At 49.1% G+C, this 16891-nt stretch overlaps 1 protein-coding gene across 5 annotated transcripts in view; it reads right to left on the bottom strand.

Annotated features, from left to right (window-relative positions):
* LOC115094055 (sodium- and chloride-dependent neutral and basic amino acid transporter B(0+)-like) overlaps positions 1–16891 on the bottom strand; it is a 440377-nt gene that overhangs the window by 96055 nt on the left and 327431 nt on the right. The gene's annotated exons all lie outside the window — the stretch shown is intronic.

Below are 16891 nucleotides of genomic sequence, written 5' to 3'. Positions count from 1 at the left end.
TGACCCCACGAGACTTGCCAAAAGTCCAGCGGGGGTCCGGAAGGACCTCCTGCCGTCCAATCGTGGTTCGTCTATGGCCGCCGCCATTTTTCGGCGCCATTTTGGAAAATGGCGCCGGCTGAAGACAACAAGATTCAGGAGCAGGAGCCCATTCCGGACCGCTGGCCGTTCCGGACCGCCGCTGGACCCGCAGGTTATTTAAGTCATTTGGGGGGGGGTTCGGGAGGGTGGGGGATTTAATTTAAAGGGTCGGGGGGGGGTTTTTAGGGGGTTTTAGTGTGCCGGCTCACGATTCTAACGATTTATAACGTAAATCGTTAGAATCTCTATTGTATTGTGTTCCATAACGGTTTAAGACGATATTAAAATTATCGGACGATAATTTTAATCGTCCTAAAACGATTCACATCCCTATTATGAACCCTACACCGCGGGGCGGCGGGCGGGTTTCATGAGGACTAACATCCTGCTGTCCTGTGAGAACACCTGTTATAGGTAAGCAACATTTGCTTTCTCACAGGACAAGCAGGATGGTAGTCCTCACATATGGGTGAGTAACGAGCTGAGGATGTCCGAACATGCACCAAATGTACCCAAAGGTGTGCAACAGGCACAAGAACTGGGGTGGAATTTGGTAGAGGGCATCCTGAACCCACCCGGGCAGGCAGAAAGGTGTTGGAATGTCACGTTGTAAATAGGTTATGAAGGACAGACTGGCCGAAGATGGAATCTTGTCTCCCGGCTTTGTCCAATCAATAGTGGGCTGCAAAGGTATGGAGAGAACTCCAGGTGGCAGCCCTGCAAATGTCAGGAAGCGGCACTGATCGCAGGTCTGCTACTGAATTCGCCATGGCCCTCATAGAGTGTGCTTTAACACGGTCTTGAAATGGAATGCCCGCTTGCTGATAGCAAAAGGATATGCAATCCGCCAACCAGGAGGAGAGAGTCTGCTTACCCACAGGCTTCCCTAACTTGTTAGGGTGGAAAGAGACGAACAATTGAATGTTTTCCCTGTGGGCAGCTGTACGGTCTGGGTAAAATGCTAGAGCCCGTTTACAGTCAAGGGTTTGCAGAGCCTGTTCTCCTGGATTGGCATGGGGCCTGGGAAAAAAGGTAGGTAGTATGATGGATTGATTGAGATGAAAATCCGAAACTACCTTAATATCACTAAAAGAATAGGGAAAAGAACCACAAAGACCCGAGTTTTACAGTTCAAAAACACAGACTTTGAGGAAATGGGGAAGTACCTGGAGGAAGAACTTAAAGGATGGGAGAACGAGAGAGATGTGGATCAGCAGTGGACCAATCTAAAAGGAGCAATCGCCAAGGCAACTGCTCTATACGTTAGAAATGTAAAGAAAAGCAAAAGAAAATTGAAACTATCTGGTTCTCAAAGGAGGTGGCTGACAAAATTAAAGCTAAAAGAACAGCATAAGACATATAAAAGATCCCAAAGGGAGGAACACAAAGAAGAATATTTGTATCAACTGAGGGAGACGAAGAAATTAATCAAGTTGGCAAAAAGTCAAGCAGAAGAGAGGATTGCCAAGGAGATAAAAAATGGTGACAAAACATTTTTCAGATACATCAGTGAAAAGAGAAAGATCCAAAGTGGTATAGTGAAATTGAAAGGTGCTAATGATCAATGTGTGGAGGGAGATGAAGAAATGGCAGAAATATTAAACGAATACTTCAGCTCTGTGTTCACTAAAGAAGACCCTGGAGAAGGACAAGCTGGGTTAAGCAGGGCACTTCTGGACGGCTCCTTGCTTTTGGACAATTGTTTTAAAAAACAGTCTTTATGCCCCAATTTTTGTTTGAACAACTTATTTATGCCAGCTAATTTCAAAACAGAGAGACTTAAACAGTTTACAAGCTGGAGAGCGATTTGGTATGGGGGGTGGGGTTTTTTTTTGGTTTTTCTTTTCTTTTTTTCAACTTATGCAGCAGGCAGCAAAATTAACTTAGAGTAATATCTTACTATCAAGAACTGAAACACACACTATAATTAAAATTAAAACACAGGAATTAAGAACAGAAGCTTTCTACACAAATTCTAAGCAACAGCAGAAATACTTAGCTCAATGCAGTATACACTGCCTCCAAGAGAACACACTCTAACGTGTGCCCAGGACCACAATGGCTCTCCTGCTCAAGGTCTGAGACACAATGGCTCTCCTGCTCAAGGTCTGAGACACACCCAATTCAGTTAGATCTCATCAACTACGACAAATCCTATTTAGTCCCATCTCAAACCTTGTCGTTCATTGGGGCAGACTTGGACACCTTGCAGGCAAAGGCTTTCCGGCCTCGTCAGCGAGCACTAACTCTTGTGTCTCTTGCTCACGAGCTGCAGTCTCAGCACTCTGCGACTGCACGCCAATTTCTCATCCTTCTGGGACACATGGCATCCATGCATCAAGGACAAGGCATGAAGATTGGGATGGCGTAGGCACCCGTCGTTTTGAGTGATCAGAAGCAGGTCCGTCCCTAAGGGAATGCGCCTGTGAATGCAGAGATCCTGAAGTATTGGAAACCACACTTGGCGTGGCCAGTGAGGTGCTTTCAGGATCATGGTTCCCTTGTCCTGACGAAACTTCAGGAGAGTCTTCGAGAGAAGAGGAAGTGGAGGGAATGCATAGAGTAGACCGGTTGCCCATTAGAGGGAGAATGCGTCTCTGGGCTGAAAGCATTTGCTGCGAATGAGAGAGCAGTAGTTCTCTACTTTGTGGTTTTGAGAAGACGCAAAGAGGTCTATCCAAGGAGATCCCCATTGTTGGAAGATGGAGTTCGCTACTGAGGGGTTGAGAGACCACTCGTGCAGTTGAAAGACACGATTCAGCTTGTCTGCCAACACATTGTCCACTCCCAGAAAGTAGGTGGCCCTGAGGTACATCGAATGGGAGAGAGCTTCCGCCCAAATCTGTGCAGCTTCCTGACACAGAAGGAAGGAGCCTGTGCCTCCCTGTTTGTTGATGTACCGCATGGCCACCTGGTTGTCCGTCTGAATCAGGATGACTTGATTTGAGAGGCGATCCTGAAAAGCCCTGAGAGCATATCTGATTGCTCAAAGTTCCAGGAAATTTATTTGGTGTTTGGCTTCCTCTGGAGACCAAGATCCTTCTGTTTGCAGATTGGCCACATGGGCTCCCCAGCCGAGGTTGGAAGCATCGGTGGTTACCTTGACTTGAGGGCCTGGAGCCTGGAAGGGCAAACTCTGGAGGAGATTGATTTGATTTTTCCACCAGGCAAGAGACAGACGGAGTGAGTCGGTGACGTGGACAACGTTCGATAGGGGCTGAATGGATTGAGTCCATTGTGACTTTAGAGTCCAGTGCATGAGTCTCATGGCCAAGCGGGCCACTGGTGTGATGTGGACTGAGGATGCCATGTGTCCCAGAAGGATGAGAAATTGGCGTGCAGTCGCAGAGTGCTGAGACTGCAGCTGGTGAGCAAGAGACACAAGAGTTAGTGCTCGCTGACGAGGCCGGAAAGCCTTTGCCTGCAAGGTGTCCAAGTCTGCCCCAATGAACGACAAGGTTTGAGATGGGACTAAATAGGATTTGTCGTAGTTGATGAGAAATCCTAATGAAATTAAGGTGTGTAAGATTAGATTGAGGGATGACAGAGCAGCTTGCTGAGTGGGAGCCCTGACTAACCGGTCGTCCAGATAGGGGTAGACGTGAACACCTTGAATCCTGAGGAAGGCTGCAACGACTACGAGGCATTTTGTGAAGACTCATGGCGCAGACGCTAGGCCGAATGGAAGCACTCGGTATTGATAGTGCTTGGGGCCTACTAGAAACCTCAGGTATTTGCAATGAGATGGAGTTATCGCAATATGAGTGTATGCATCCTGGAGGTCCAGAGAGCAGAGCCAGTCTCCTCTTTGTAGAAGAGGGAGAAGCGAGCCCAAGGTGACCATCTTGAACTTCTTTCGCAGGAGGTACTTGTTGAGGGCACGTAGGTCCAGAATAGGACGAACGCCTCCTGATTTTTTGGGGATTAGAAAGTACCGGGAATAGAACCCTAGGCCGTGCTAAGAGTATGGTACGGGTTCTATTGTGTTGGACTGGAGAAGGAGGGAGACCTCTTGATCCAGAAGAATGGAGGCATGGAGAGAAAGTTCAGATGGTAACCCTGAGCAATTATTGCCAATACCCATTGGTCTGAGGTGATTGAGTGCCATATGTTGTGGAAGTGGCACAATCAACCTCCCACTGGTATGTGAGGCAGTGGGATCTGGCTGCTGCTCTCTAGGTGGAAGTCAAAAACCTGAAGCAGGCCCTGGGTGAGGAGCTGCTTGTGGCTTTTGTTTACGTGTTTGATGAGACTGTGCTTTTTGAAATGGTCTCGTGGCACGGGATCTAGTTGGTGGCGGGTAGGACTTCTTCAGGTGGAAGAAGGACTTTTTAGTCTTCCTGAAGGGCTGTTTAGAAGAATAGTTGGAAGGCATCAGAGAGAGCTGCCTTAGGGTCTCATGATGATCCTTTAGTTCCGCCACCGTCCGTTGAATCTGTTCACCAAACAGATTATCTCCGGCACAAGGCAGGTCGGATAACCTATCTTATACTTCAGGGCAAAAACCAGAAAACTTGAGCCAGGCCCACCTTCTTGCCGAAATAGTAGCTGTAGATACTCTAGTAGAAGTATCAAAAATGTCATAAGATGTTCTGATCTCATGCTTGCCTGCCTCAAAACCCTTGTTTACTAGGGTTAGGAGCTGTTCTTGAAATTGCTGAGGCAGGGAATCCGAGAAGTCTTGTATCTGCTTAAAAATGACCCTGTTATATTGGGTCATATAGAGCTGATAGGCGGTAATCCGGGAGATGAGCACTGACCCTTGGAAGATTTGGCGACCAATGGCATCTAGGAACTTCTGTTCCTTGCCAGGAGGAACAGAAGAGTGAGGCTTTGACCTCTTTGCTCTCTTCTATGCAGACTCCACCACTACAGAGTGGTGATCCAATTGTGATTTCTGAAAACCTGGAGCTGGCTGCACCAAATAGGTAGTGTCAACTTTCCTGTGGACTGGAGGAATGAAGCCAGGATGTTTCCAGTTCTTCTTCAGGAGATCCAGAAGAACCTGGTGGATAGGAATAGAGGTCATTACCTTGGGAGCATCCAGGAATTGGAGCAACTCCATCATCTGGTGCCTATCATCCTGTTCAGTCTCCACTTGGAAGGGAACCAATTCAGACATTTCCTTCACAAATTTTATAAAGGAGAGGTCCTCTGGAGGAGAACGCTTCCTACTTTCAGTGGGTGAAGGTGAAGGTAAATCATCAGTGTCTGGTGAGGAATCATCAGTCCAGGTATCATAAGGATCAGCACCTGTCCCTCTAGGAACTAAAGGGGGACAGGTTGGTGGGATATCTGAAGGTCCTGGTCTAGGCTCCGAAGGAATCGGAGGAATTATCGGAGGCACCGATGAAGGCATCGAAGGCACCGGCACAGGCATTGAGGGCCTCGATGGATGGCTTGGTGGCGCCGACGGACGTATCAGCATGAATGATTGAATCAATGGTGAGGGATGTATCAGCATCGATGGCTGAGGCAGAACACCCGATGGAGGGATGCGGAGCAGTGTTTCTCCTCCCAATGACAATGTAAGCGGGGAGGGCACCGGAGTCATCAGAGACCCAGGATCCATCGGTGGAAAAGCGGCAATGAGCGCTTCCATCCTGGACAGCAGCGGTGCCAATGCTGCCGGAATCGGATCGGTGATCAGTTCCACAATCGGCACCGGTGTCGGTGCCGGAGGAACTGGAGTCATTGCATCACCTTGTCGATGGCCTCCTGAACCATCCGGTCCAGTTCTTCTCGGAGACCTGGAGCAAGCAGCCCCGGCTCCGGAACAGAAGGAGGCAGAGGCATAGCCAGAGGGACCACCATTAAAGGTGGAGTTGCGGCTCCCGATCCCCTGTCAGGTGAGGGTTGCCTCGGTGACCCGGTCACAGAAACAGTCGGTGCCTTTTCTGGACGGGGTTTTTTCGACAGCGGTTCGGACGATGGCGAGGTCAATGATTTCGCTCCCTCGATGGTCTGAGACTTACGGTCTTGATGGCGATGTTTGTCTCTACGATCCCCTTAGTCCTGAGGGGGAGTAGAGGGTGACAAAGGCCGAGAAGTCGATGCCGGGTGGTCACCGGCCAGTGGTCGATGTTGGCGCGAAGTTGACGGTGCCGGCTCGGACGATGTCGATGCAATGGAAGGAGTCGGGGTTTGAGCTTGGAAGAGAAGCTCCATCTTCTCCATTCTGGCCTTGCAACGTTTTGGTGTCATTAGGGCACATTTGGTGCAGGTCAAGACATCGTGCTCGCGTCCTAGACACATTACACAGACTTTATGAGGTTCTGTGATAGACATGGAGCAAGTACAGTCCGGGCACCGATGGAAACCTGATGCCATGGCCATGGAAAAAAATTGAACCGTGGTACAGTCGATGGCCAGTAGGCTGCAAGGGCCAAACTCGATGGTAATCGATGAAAAACGGGTAAAAAGTTACCGGAGTACCGCGGTCTGAAAAAAGTTAAAGGAGGGACCCCTGTGGGGCAAATTAACTTTTAGTAATTCTGTGAGGAAAATTCCTGTCAAGAATCTGTGCAGAGCTCCTTTACCGCGAGGCTACTGCTGCGCGGAAAAAAGAAGACTGAAGGAGGACTCCTGCTGGCTGCAGGATTAGTGCCATGCTGGACATGCCCAGTAGGGACCAGTCAAAGTTCTGGAAACTTTGACAGAAGTTTTCCGTGATTGGTTAAAAGACAGGAAACAGAGTAGGATTAAATGGGAATTTTCTCAGTGGAAAAGGGTAAACAGTGGAATGCCTAAGGGATCTGTACTTGGACCAGTGCTTTTCAATATATTTATAAATGATCTGGAAAGGAATACGACGATTAGTTAAATCACAAGTGGATTGTGATACATTACAGGAGGACCTTGCAAGATTGGAAGATTGGGCATCCAAATGGCAGATGACATTTAATGTGGACAAGTGCAAGGTGTTGCATATAGGGAAAAATAATCCTTGCTGTAGTTACTAGGGATGTGAATCGTTTTTTGACGATTTAAAATATCGTCCGATATATTTTAAATCGTCAAAAATCGTTAGAGGCGATATTTAATAGGAATTCCCCCGATTTATTGTCAAAAATCGTAAATCGGGGGAAGGGGGAGGGCGGGAAAACCGGCACACTAAAACATCTCTAAAACCCACCCCGACCCTTTAAAATAAATTCCCCACCCTCCCGAACCCCCCCAAAATGTCTTAAATTACCTGGGGTCCAGTGGGGGGCTCCCGCTGTGATCTTCCACTCTCGGGCGTCGGGCGTGTTGATAGAAAATGGCACCGGCGCTACCTTTATCCTGTCATATGACAGGACAAAGGTAGCGCTGGCGCCATTTTGGTTCCTGTTCCCCGACATCACGAGCGTAGGAGATCGCTCCCGGACTCCCGCTGGACCCCCAGGGACGGCAATATGGCCGGTGCCATTTTAAGCAAAATGGCACCGGCCATATTGCTGTACAGCAAAATGGCGCCGGCCGTACGGCAACACGATTCGAGTGCAGGAGGTCGTTCCCGGACCCCCGCTGGACTTTTGGCAAGTCTTGTGGGGTCAGGAGGCCCCCCCAAGCTGGCCAAAAGTCCCTGGGGGTCCAGCAGGGGTCCGGGAGCGATCTCCTACGCTCGTGACGTCGGGGAACAGAAACCAAAATGGCGCTGGCGCTACCTTTGCCCTGTCATATGACAGGGCAAAGGTAGCGCCGGTGCCATTTTCTATCAACGCGCCCAACGCCCGAGAGTGGAAGATCACAACGGGACCCCCCCACTGGACCCCAGGTAATTTAAGAGATTGGGGGGGGTTCGGGAGGGTGGGGGATTTATTTTAAAGGGTCGGGGTGGGTTTTAGGGATGTTTTAGTGTGCCGGTTTTCCCGCCCTCCCCCGATTTACGATTTACACGATATTTAAAAACACAAAACCGCGACGATTCGATTCCCTCCCCCCCCAGCCGAAATTGATCGTTAAGACGATCGATCACACGATACACATCTCTAGTAGTTACACAATGTTAGATTCCGTATTAGGAGCTACCACCCAGGAAAAAGATCTAGGCATCATAGTGGATAATACTTTCAAATCGTCAGCTCAGTGTGCTGCAGCAGTCAAAAAAGCAAACAGAATTTTAGGAATTATTAGGAAGGGAATGGTTAATAAAACAGAAAATGTCATAATGAGTCTGTATCACTCCATGGTGAGACCGCACCTTGAATACTGTGTACAATTCTGGTCGTCGCATCTCAAAAAAGATATAATTGTGATGGAGAAGGTACAGAGAAGGGCAATCAAAATGATAAAGGGATGGAACAGCTCCCTATGAGGAAAGGCTGAAGAGATTAGGGCTGTTCAGCTTGGAGAAGAGATGACTGAGGGGGATATGATAGAGGTCTTTAAGATCATGAGAGTGTTGGAAACAGGATGCTGGGCTTGATGGATCCTTGATCTGACCCAGCATGGCAATTTCTTATGTTCTTAAGACAGTTTTCATGAAGAACTTGCTAAAAAAGTAGATAATGTTATGGGCTGATTAGCATACATTTGGGGCTTTTAATGGAACTTACAGAAGTTCAAGCAGCGCTGTTGGCTGACCTTTTTAATGCTTCTTTAGAGTTGTGAGTACTTCTGGAGGACTGGAGACAGATGGATGTGGTTCTTCTTCACAAAAGAGGAAGTAAGGAGGAGCCTGGAAACTCCTTTCAGTTAGGCTGACCTTTGTGGTGAGTAAATTAATGTAATCGCTGCTAAAACAGAGGACAATGCAGTTCTGAAAAGCAATGGATTACAAGATATGAGGCAGCATGATTTTATCAGAATTAGATCAGATAAATCTGATCAATATCTTTGACTGATCAGAGAGTTGGGTCAAGAGAAAGCACTAGATTCAGTGTACTTGGATTTCAGTAAGGCTTTTTACACCGTTCCACATACATGACTTCTAAATAAACTGAGCACCCTTGGAATGGAGCCCAATCTGACTGATTAGATTAAAAACCTTTGAGTAAGAGATGACAAAGGATAGTGGTAAATGAAGTTCACTCTGTGGAGAGGATCATTACTATTGGTGTGCTATATGGTTATTGGACCAGTTGTTATTACAGAAGGGCTATTGAGAAAGGTTTGTTCTTATGGATGAAATTAGAATCTATAACAGGGTATATACCCAGAAATGTGTAGAAAGCATGAGGAGTGATCTAGTGAAGCTTGAGAAACAGTTTAGAGTTTAGAAACTAAGATTTAATGCTAAAAAATACAGGGTCATGTATTTGAGCTGCAAAAATCCAAGGGAGAGGTACAGTATAAGGAAAGAATTTCTTCTTATGAAACAAGAGCAGGATCTGGAGGTAATCTTACCTGATGATCTCAAGATGGCCAAACAGGTAGATAAAGTGATGGGAAAAGCCAGAAAGCTGCTTAGGGGCAAAGGGAGAAGATTGGTAAGGAAAAAAGGAGGTGATATTGCCTTTAACTAAGTCACTGGTAAAATCTCATTTGGAATATTGTTTATAGTTCTGGAGACCTCACCTTCAAAACGATATAAACTAGATGGAGTTGGTCGAGAGGGTGGCTACTAAAATGGATAGTGGTTTTCATTAGGGGTGTGAATCGTGTGATCGATCGTCTTAACGATCGATTTTGGCTGGGGGGGGAGGGAAATCTTATCTTCGTGTTTTGTTTTTTTTTTTAAATCGTTAAAAATCGTAAATCGGGGGAGGGCGGGAAACCGGCACACCAAAAAACCCTAAAACCCACCCCGAACCTTTAAAACAAATCCCACAATCTCCCGAACCCCCCCAAAATGTTTTAAATTACCTGGGGTCCAGTGGGGGGGTCCCGACGCAATCTCCCTCTCTCTGGCCATGACTGCGTTGAGAGAAATGGCGCCGGTGGCCCTTTGCCCTTATAATGTGACATGGCAAAGGTAGCGCCGGCGCCATTTTGGTTCCTGTTTCCCGAAGTCACGCGTCCAGGAGATCGCCCCCGGACCCCCGCTGGACCCCCAGGTACATTTGGCCAGCTTTGAGGGGCTTCCTGACCCCCACAAGACTTGCCAAAAGTCCAGCGTGGGTCCAGGAGCGACCTCCTGCACGCGGGCCGTATTGCCAATTTTCAAAATGGCGCCGGCGCTACCTTTGCCCTCACTATGTCATATGGGCGACCGTATGACAAAATGGCCGACTGACAACCAAAATGGCGCCGGCGCTACCTTTGCCCTGTCACATGATAAGGGCAAAGGGCCATGGCACCATTTCTCTCAACGCAGTCGTGGCCAGAGAGAGGGAGATCGCGTCGGGACCCCCCCATTGGACCCCAGGTAATTTAAAACATTTTGGGGGGGTTTGGGAGGGTTGGGGATTTGTTTTATAGGTTTGGGGTGGGTTTTAGGTTTTTTTTGGTGTGCCGGTTTTCCCGCGCCCTATTTAACGATACAATACAAATGCCCCTGACGATAAATCGGGGGCATTTGTATTGTATCTGTTGTGATCCCGGGACGGCCCCGGGATCGGCGCTTACCCCGCCGCGGCTCCGCCTCGGCCTCTCCTCTTCCAGGGCTGCAGGGACCTCGGTCGCTGCGTCCCCGTCGCGTGCCCACCTTGCTCGGGCCTGCAGGGCCCTCGGACGCCACGCTCCGGCTTCCCCCACCTTGCCGGCGTTCCTCCGCGGCTGGCTCCGCCCCCTAGACGCGCGCGCGTCTCTGCCTTCTATTTAAAGGGACCAGCGCGGGAAAGCCCGGATCCTCCCCTGGGATGACGTCAAGACCTGGTGCACCAGTTTCAGCTCGGGGTCCTGCCCCAGGAACCGCCCGTGCGGGTTTCGTCCAGCCAGGGAATCCCACTACCAGGGACCATCTCCACTCGTACATGTCCTCTCAAACTTCAGGTCGGCATCCTCCATCAAGAGGAGATCTCGTTCCTCATCCTTGAGAAATCCATCCATCCAGTCGTCCTGGGCCTGCCTTGGCTGAGGGAACACTCGCCGGTAATTGATTGGGGTTCGCTTCAGATTACCTCATGGGGTCCAGCATGCTTCCATCATTGCCTTCCCGCTCCTCCTCTGCCTACGCTTCCTCTCCTTACCACACCATTAACCATACCAGCCCAGTATCACGCCTTCAGGGATGTCTTCTCTAAGGAGAAGGCCGAATTACTCCCGGAGCATCGGCCCTTCGATTGCGCAATTAATTTGCTGCCAGGAACTACACCGCCCCGAGGTAGGGTGTACCCCCTGTCTCTGCCGGAGACCAAGGCTATGTCCGCGTATATTAAGGAGAACTTGGACCGAGGGTTTATCAGACCATCTAATTCTCCGGCGGGGGCCGGTTTCTTCTTTGTAGGGAAAAAGGACGGGTCCCTTCGCCCCTGTATTGATTACCGGGGTCTGAATCAAATCACTCGACGGGATCGCTATCCATTGCCCCTGATCCCAGAGCTCCTAGATCGTCTTCAAGGGGCCCAGGTATTTACCAAGCTAGACCTTAGGGGGGCGTACAATCTCGTACGGATCCGCCCGGGTGACGAGTGGAAAACCGCTTTCAATACCAGGGACGGCCATTACGAGTACCTCGTCATGCCATTTGGTCTCTGTAACGCCCCGACGGTGTTTCAGAATCTGATGAACGAGGTATTGCGTGACCTCCTATACACCTCCGTCATCGTATACTTAGACGACATCTTAATCTACTCTCCGGACCTTGAGACGCATCATCAGCACGTTCGTCAACTTCTGCTGAAGTTAAGGGAGAATCACTTGTATGCAAACTAGAGAAATGCCAGTTCGAGCAAGAGTCCTTGCCCTTCCTAGGGTACATCATCTCTTCCACCGGATTCCGCATGGATCCGGAGAAGGTGTCCGCCATCAAGAATTGGCCACAACCCTTGGGGGTAAAGGCCCTCCAGCGTTTTTTAGGCTTCGCCAATTTTTACCGCCAGTTTATCCCGCATTATTCCAGCCTGGTGGCGCCCCTTACAGCCCTCACTCGCAAGGATGCCGATGCTCGAAAGTGGACCCCAACCACCATACAGGCCTTCCAGGATCTTAAGGAGGCTTTCCTTCAGGACACCTGCCTCTGACATCCAGATCCCCTACGCCCATTCATAGTGGAGGTGGATGCCTCCAATGTGGCAGTTGGGGCTGTACTGGCCCAAATCTCCAAGGACGGCAGAACATGGCCATGTTCATACTTCTCCCGTAAGTTTTCGCCTGCCGAGAAGAATTACGGTATCGGTGACAAAGAACTACTTGCCATCAAGCTAGCCTTTGAGGAATGGCGCCAGTGGCTGGAGGGAGCCCAACACCCAATCATAGTTTACACTGACCACAAAAATTTGGAATACTTATCTCACGCTCAGAGGCTCAACCCCCGGCAGGCGCGCTGGTCCCTCTTTTTCAGTCGGTTCGATTTCTCCCTTCGGTACCGACCGGCGGCCAAGAATGTTAGGGCAGACGCCCTCTCCCGCGCCACAGAGATCGAGGCTGCCCCCGAACCTCCTCAATACATTCTGGATCCGGCTAAGGTCCAACTGGCAGCCACAGAACTTGGACCAGCGGGGAAGACGGTGGTTCCCGCACGCTCGAGAAAGAGGGTTTTAGCATGGGCACACGATTCTCTGATGGCCGGCCACCCAGGGATCGCCCGGACTCTTGAACTTCTGACAGAATTCTATTGGTGGCCACGGGTGAAGGAGGATGTTCGGCTATATGTACAATCTTGTCCCACATGCGCACAGCAGAAACCTTTACCTGGCCGTCCCTGGGGCCTCCTCCAGCCACTCCCCATACCCACGGAACCGTGGACTCACATATCTACGGATTTTGTAGTAGAATTGCCTCCGTCTGAGGGTAAGACTGTGGTTTGGGTCACAGTTGACTGGTTCTCGAAAATGGCCCATTTTGTGCCGCTTGCCAAGTTGCCCACAGCTCCTGAACTAGCTGAACTGTCCGTCCATCATATCTTTCGACTACATGGATTACCATTGCATATTACCTCAGACCGGGGTCCCCAATTTGCAGCAAAATACTGGAGGGCACTCTGCAAAAGATTCGGGGTACAGTTGGATCTCACCACGGCTTTTCATCCGCAGGGCAACGGACAGGTTGAACGAACGAACCGGACCCTGAAGGCTTTCCTCCAAGCCTTCGTAGGAGAACTCCAGGACAACTGGGTCGCCCTTCTACCATGGGCCGAGTTTTCGTACAATCGCCACAAGCACTCCGCTACGCTACAGGCTCCCTTCCAAGTGGTCTATGGAAAGGTCCCCAAGCCTCCTTTGCCGTTGCCAGTGACGACCTCCTCACTGGCGGCGCAACTAACGGCTAGCCAGATCCACCGCCTTTGGCAAACCACTCAGGAGAAGCTTCGCAGGACCGCGGCGTGGTTCAAGAAATACGCAGATCAATCACGCCGGCCCGCTCAGGTCTTCCTACCTGGCACTAAGGTATGGCTAAGCACCAAACACATCCAATTGCAAACTCCTTCCATGAGGTTGGCGCCTCGTTATATTGGACCCTTCCCGGTGGCCGAACGTATAGGGGCCGTATCCTACAGGTTGCGCTTGCCCTCTACTCTCAAGATCCACGACGTCTTCCATGTGTCCCTACTCAAACCGCTGGTGCTCTCCCGATTTTGGCCTCGCCCGCCGGAGGCTAACCTCACCTCCACCGACCAGGATGACACGTACACGGTAAAGGAGGTGTTGGATGTCCGTCGCAACCGCCATCGGTGGGAATATCTCCTGTCCTGGGAGGGGTATGGCCCAGAAGAAAACTCGTGGGAGCCCTCCTCGCACATTCTGGATAAGGACCTCCTTCGCTAATTTCATGTGGCGCATCCGGACAAGCCGTGACCCCCCGGGAGGGGGCGTAGGAGGGGGGGTACTGTTGCGATCCCGGGATGGCCCCGGGATCGGCGCTTACCCCGCCGCGGCTCTGCCTCGGGCTCTCCTCTTCCGGGGCTGCAGGGACCTCGGTCGCTGCGTCCCCGTCGCGTGCCCACCTCGCTCGGGCCTGCAGGGCCCTCGGACGCCACGCTCCGGCTTCCCCCACCTTGCCGGCGTTCCTCCGTGGCTGGCTCCGCCCCCTAGACGCACGCACGCACGCACGCGCGTCTCTGCCTTCTATTTAAAGGGACCAGCGCGGGAAAGCCCGGATCCTCCCCTGGGATGACGTCAGACGCTGCAGGGCTACTTAAGCCCTGCAGTCCCGGATCTCCCTGCCTTGCAACGAGGTTTCCAAGGTATTCCTTGTCTCTAGTTGCTGAATCCCTCTGTTCCTGATCCGACTGTCCTTGGCTCCGACCCGGCTTGTATCTCGACCACGCTTCCGACTGCTCCCTTGGCTTTGGCATCTTCTCTGATCTTGGCTTCGACCCGGCTTGTACCTGACCACGCTTTCTCCTGCTCCTTCGGCTTTGGCTTCTAAATCTGTCTCCCGGCTCTCCGACTTGGCTTGGCTACTGGATCCCGTCTCGGACCTTCGCTGTTCCTGGGCTCTCTCCTCTGCGGACCCGAAGATTCTCCTAAGTCCCAGCGGCCGGGCCCCTACGGGCTCCTCCTGGGGGGGCTCCGGCTTCCAGGGTGAAACCTCCAAAAGTCCCAGCGGTTGGACCCCTACGAGCTCCTCTCGGGGGGGTACTGGCTTCCAGGGTGAAGGTCTCCAACTCTTGGGTCCTGCCTCCACTTCTCTTCGTCTCACCGTGGAGCTCTTGGTCGTATAGGGCTCCACCCGGACCCACGCTCTCCAAGCCGTATCCTAGTCCATCTGGCCGCCTCCCGGTCAAGACGCCTGCTGTGTCCCTGCACAGCTCTCCATATCCGCCTTGATTGGCCTAAGGGTCCACAAAGCTGACAGTATCGTGCACTCTAACGATTTTGGACGATTTTAAAATTATCTGACGATAATTTTAATCATTCAAAAACGATTCACATCCCTAGTTTTCATTATAAAGCATATGGGGGAGACTTAAAGATCTAAACATGTATATACTCTAGGTGGGATAAAGACATTTAAATATCTCCAAGAAATCAATGCACAGGAAGCAAGTTCTGGAACAAGGATTCGTAGGATGAAGGTGAATGGGGTAGACTCTGGAGTAATTTAAGGAAATATTTCTTTACAGAAAGGGTAGTGGCTGCATAGAACGGCCTCCCAGTGGAGGCAGTAGAAACAAGGACAGTATCTGAATTCAAGAAAGCATGGAACAAACAAAGGTGATCTCTGAAGGAGTGGCAGGGATTGTAGAATTTAGCAGTTGGCATGGATGGCAGACTAGATAAGCTATATGGTCTTTTTCAACCATCAAGTTTCTATGTTTCTATGCAAGTTTTAATGCAAAGCTAGAAGCAGCAGCTTGAATAACACTGCATTTTCTATTAAAGATCCTTATGGAGACGAGTGCAGGGATGGCTTCCTGACTCCCCGCTGGACCACCAGGGAGTTTTGGTAAGTCTTGGGAGGGTCAGGAGGGTGGGGGGTTGTAGTTAATTTTAGCTGGGACACTAATTTAACTCACCGTAGTAACGTATTTACAGATCGACAACTTATGGAATTCTCCATACTTCCTCATGAAACGGAATTGACCCCCCACGAATACGTATCACGAATGCAACGAAAACGTTTTGGCTGCACATCTCTAGTAAATTTTTCCTCAATTAAGGATATAAATTTAATAATGAAAAATTACTTTAAAAAATACCCTGTAAACTACATGGGAAAACTGATTAAGATATTCCCAGACTTAGCGTATTCTACGCAATTAAGGAGAAAAGCCTTTTTGGCCTTACGCCAAGAGGTAATTACATTGGGCTTTTCCTTCACATTACGATTTCCTTGTAAGTGTTTGTTAAGGAAACAAAATGATGTTTTTATTTTTTTCATACCCGAACAACTAAAGTTATTTATAGAACAGAGAAAACTCCCGTCCTCATCCCCTATGTCAAGTCAGCAAGAATAGTAAGGTAAGCTAGCAGGATCTATGACAATGCCCTCAAATTTGGAAATTTACGATTTATACTCCCCTTTGTTTTCTTACTGTAGTGCAACACGCCCTTAATTATGTTTAATACTTAATGGTATTGGATTTTCATCTGCAGATAATATGTAGTTATGGTTTTCAAAGTGTTTATTTTTTTAGATTTAAAGTTGTATACCAATCCATGTATTTCTAATGCAAACTTGATTTATATGTTTGTATGATTGAAAATGAGAAATAAATATTAAAAAAAAAAGCAGCAGCTCTCTTCCTGCCATAGTGCCTTCTTCAACAATGAATTATTTTTTCATAAGCATAGAATCAGAAAAGTTCTTTTTGAATAAGACTCAGGGAGCTGAATGTAGGGTATTTTTGCTTTTCCATTCTAAACATTCCAGAGTTCTTATGAGTCATCAATCTGACAAGTGATGCTTCCTAATGGCTATATAAGCAGCTGGTAAATATCTAAGCAAGACTTAGTTGGTACACTGTATACTGTGTTAATGCTTATGTTGTCTAATGTAAACTGTTTTAGCTACAATAAAAAGAACACAGGCAGATGGAGAAGAGTTCCAGATTTAAATTAATTGAATTTGCAGAGGTTAGGTTACCAATGTTACAGATATACAGAAAACCTATGCATGAATAGATGCACTAAACTGTGCTGATGTTTGAGACTGAGTTAATGTGTGTTAATACTTAATAGTGCCCTTAATTGTGCTACATCAATATGTGCATTATTGAAGTTAGGAAGGAATTTAGTGATCACAAACATCAGCACAAAATAATTATGCAAATAGCTCATTACCTATGAATGCAGAATAAAATAAAGCACATTAAAATATATGCACATTTTTGCAGACCTGT

This window comes from Rhinatrema bivittatum, chromosome 6 (assembly GCF_901001135.1).
Source record: "Rhinatrema bivittatum chromosome 6, aRhiBiv1.1, whole genome shotgun sequence".
Taxonomy (NCBI): Eukaryota; Metazoa; Chordata; class Amphibia; order Gymnophiona; family Rhinatrematidae; genus Rhinatrema; species Rhinatrema bivittatum.
The sequence above is the reverse complement of the archived record's forward strand: the minus strand, read 5'-3'. Positions and strand labels throughout refer to the sequence as shown.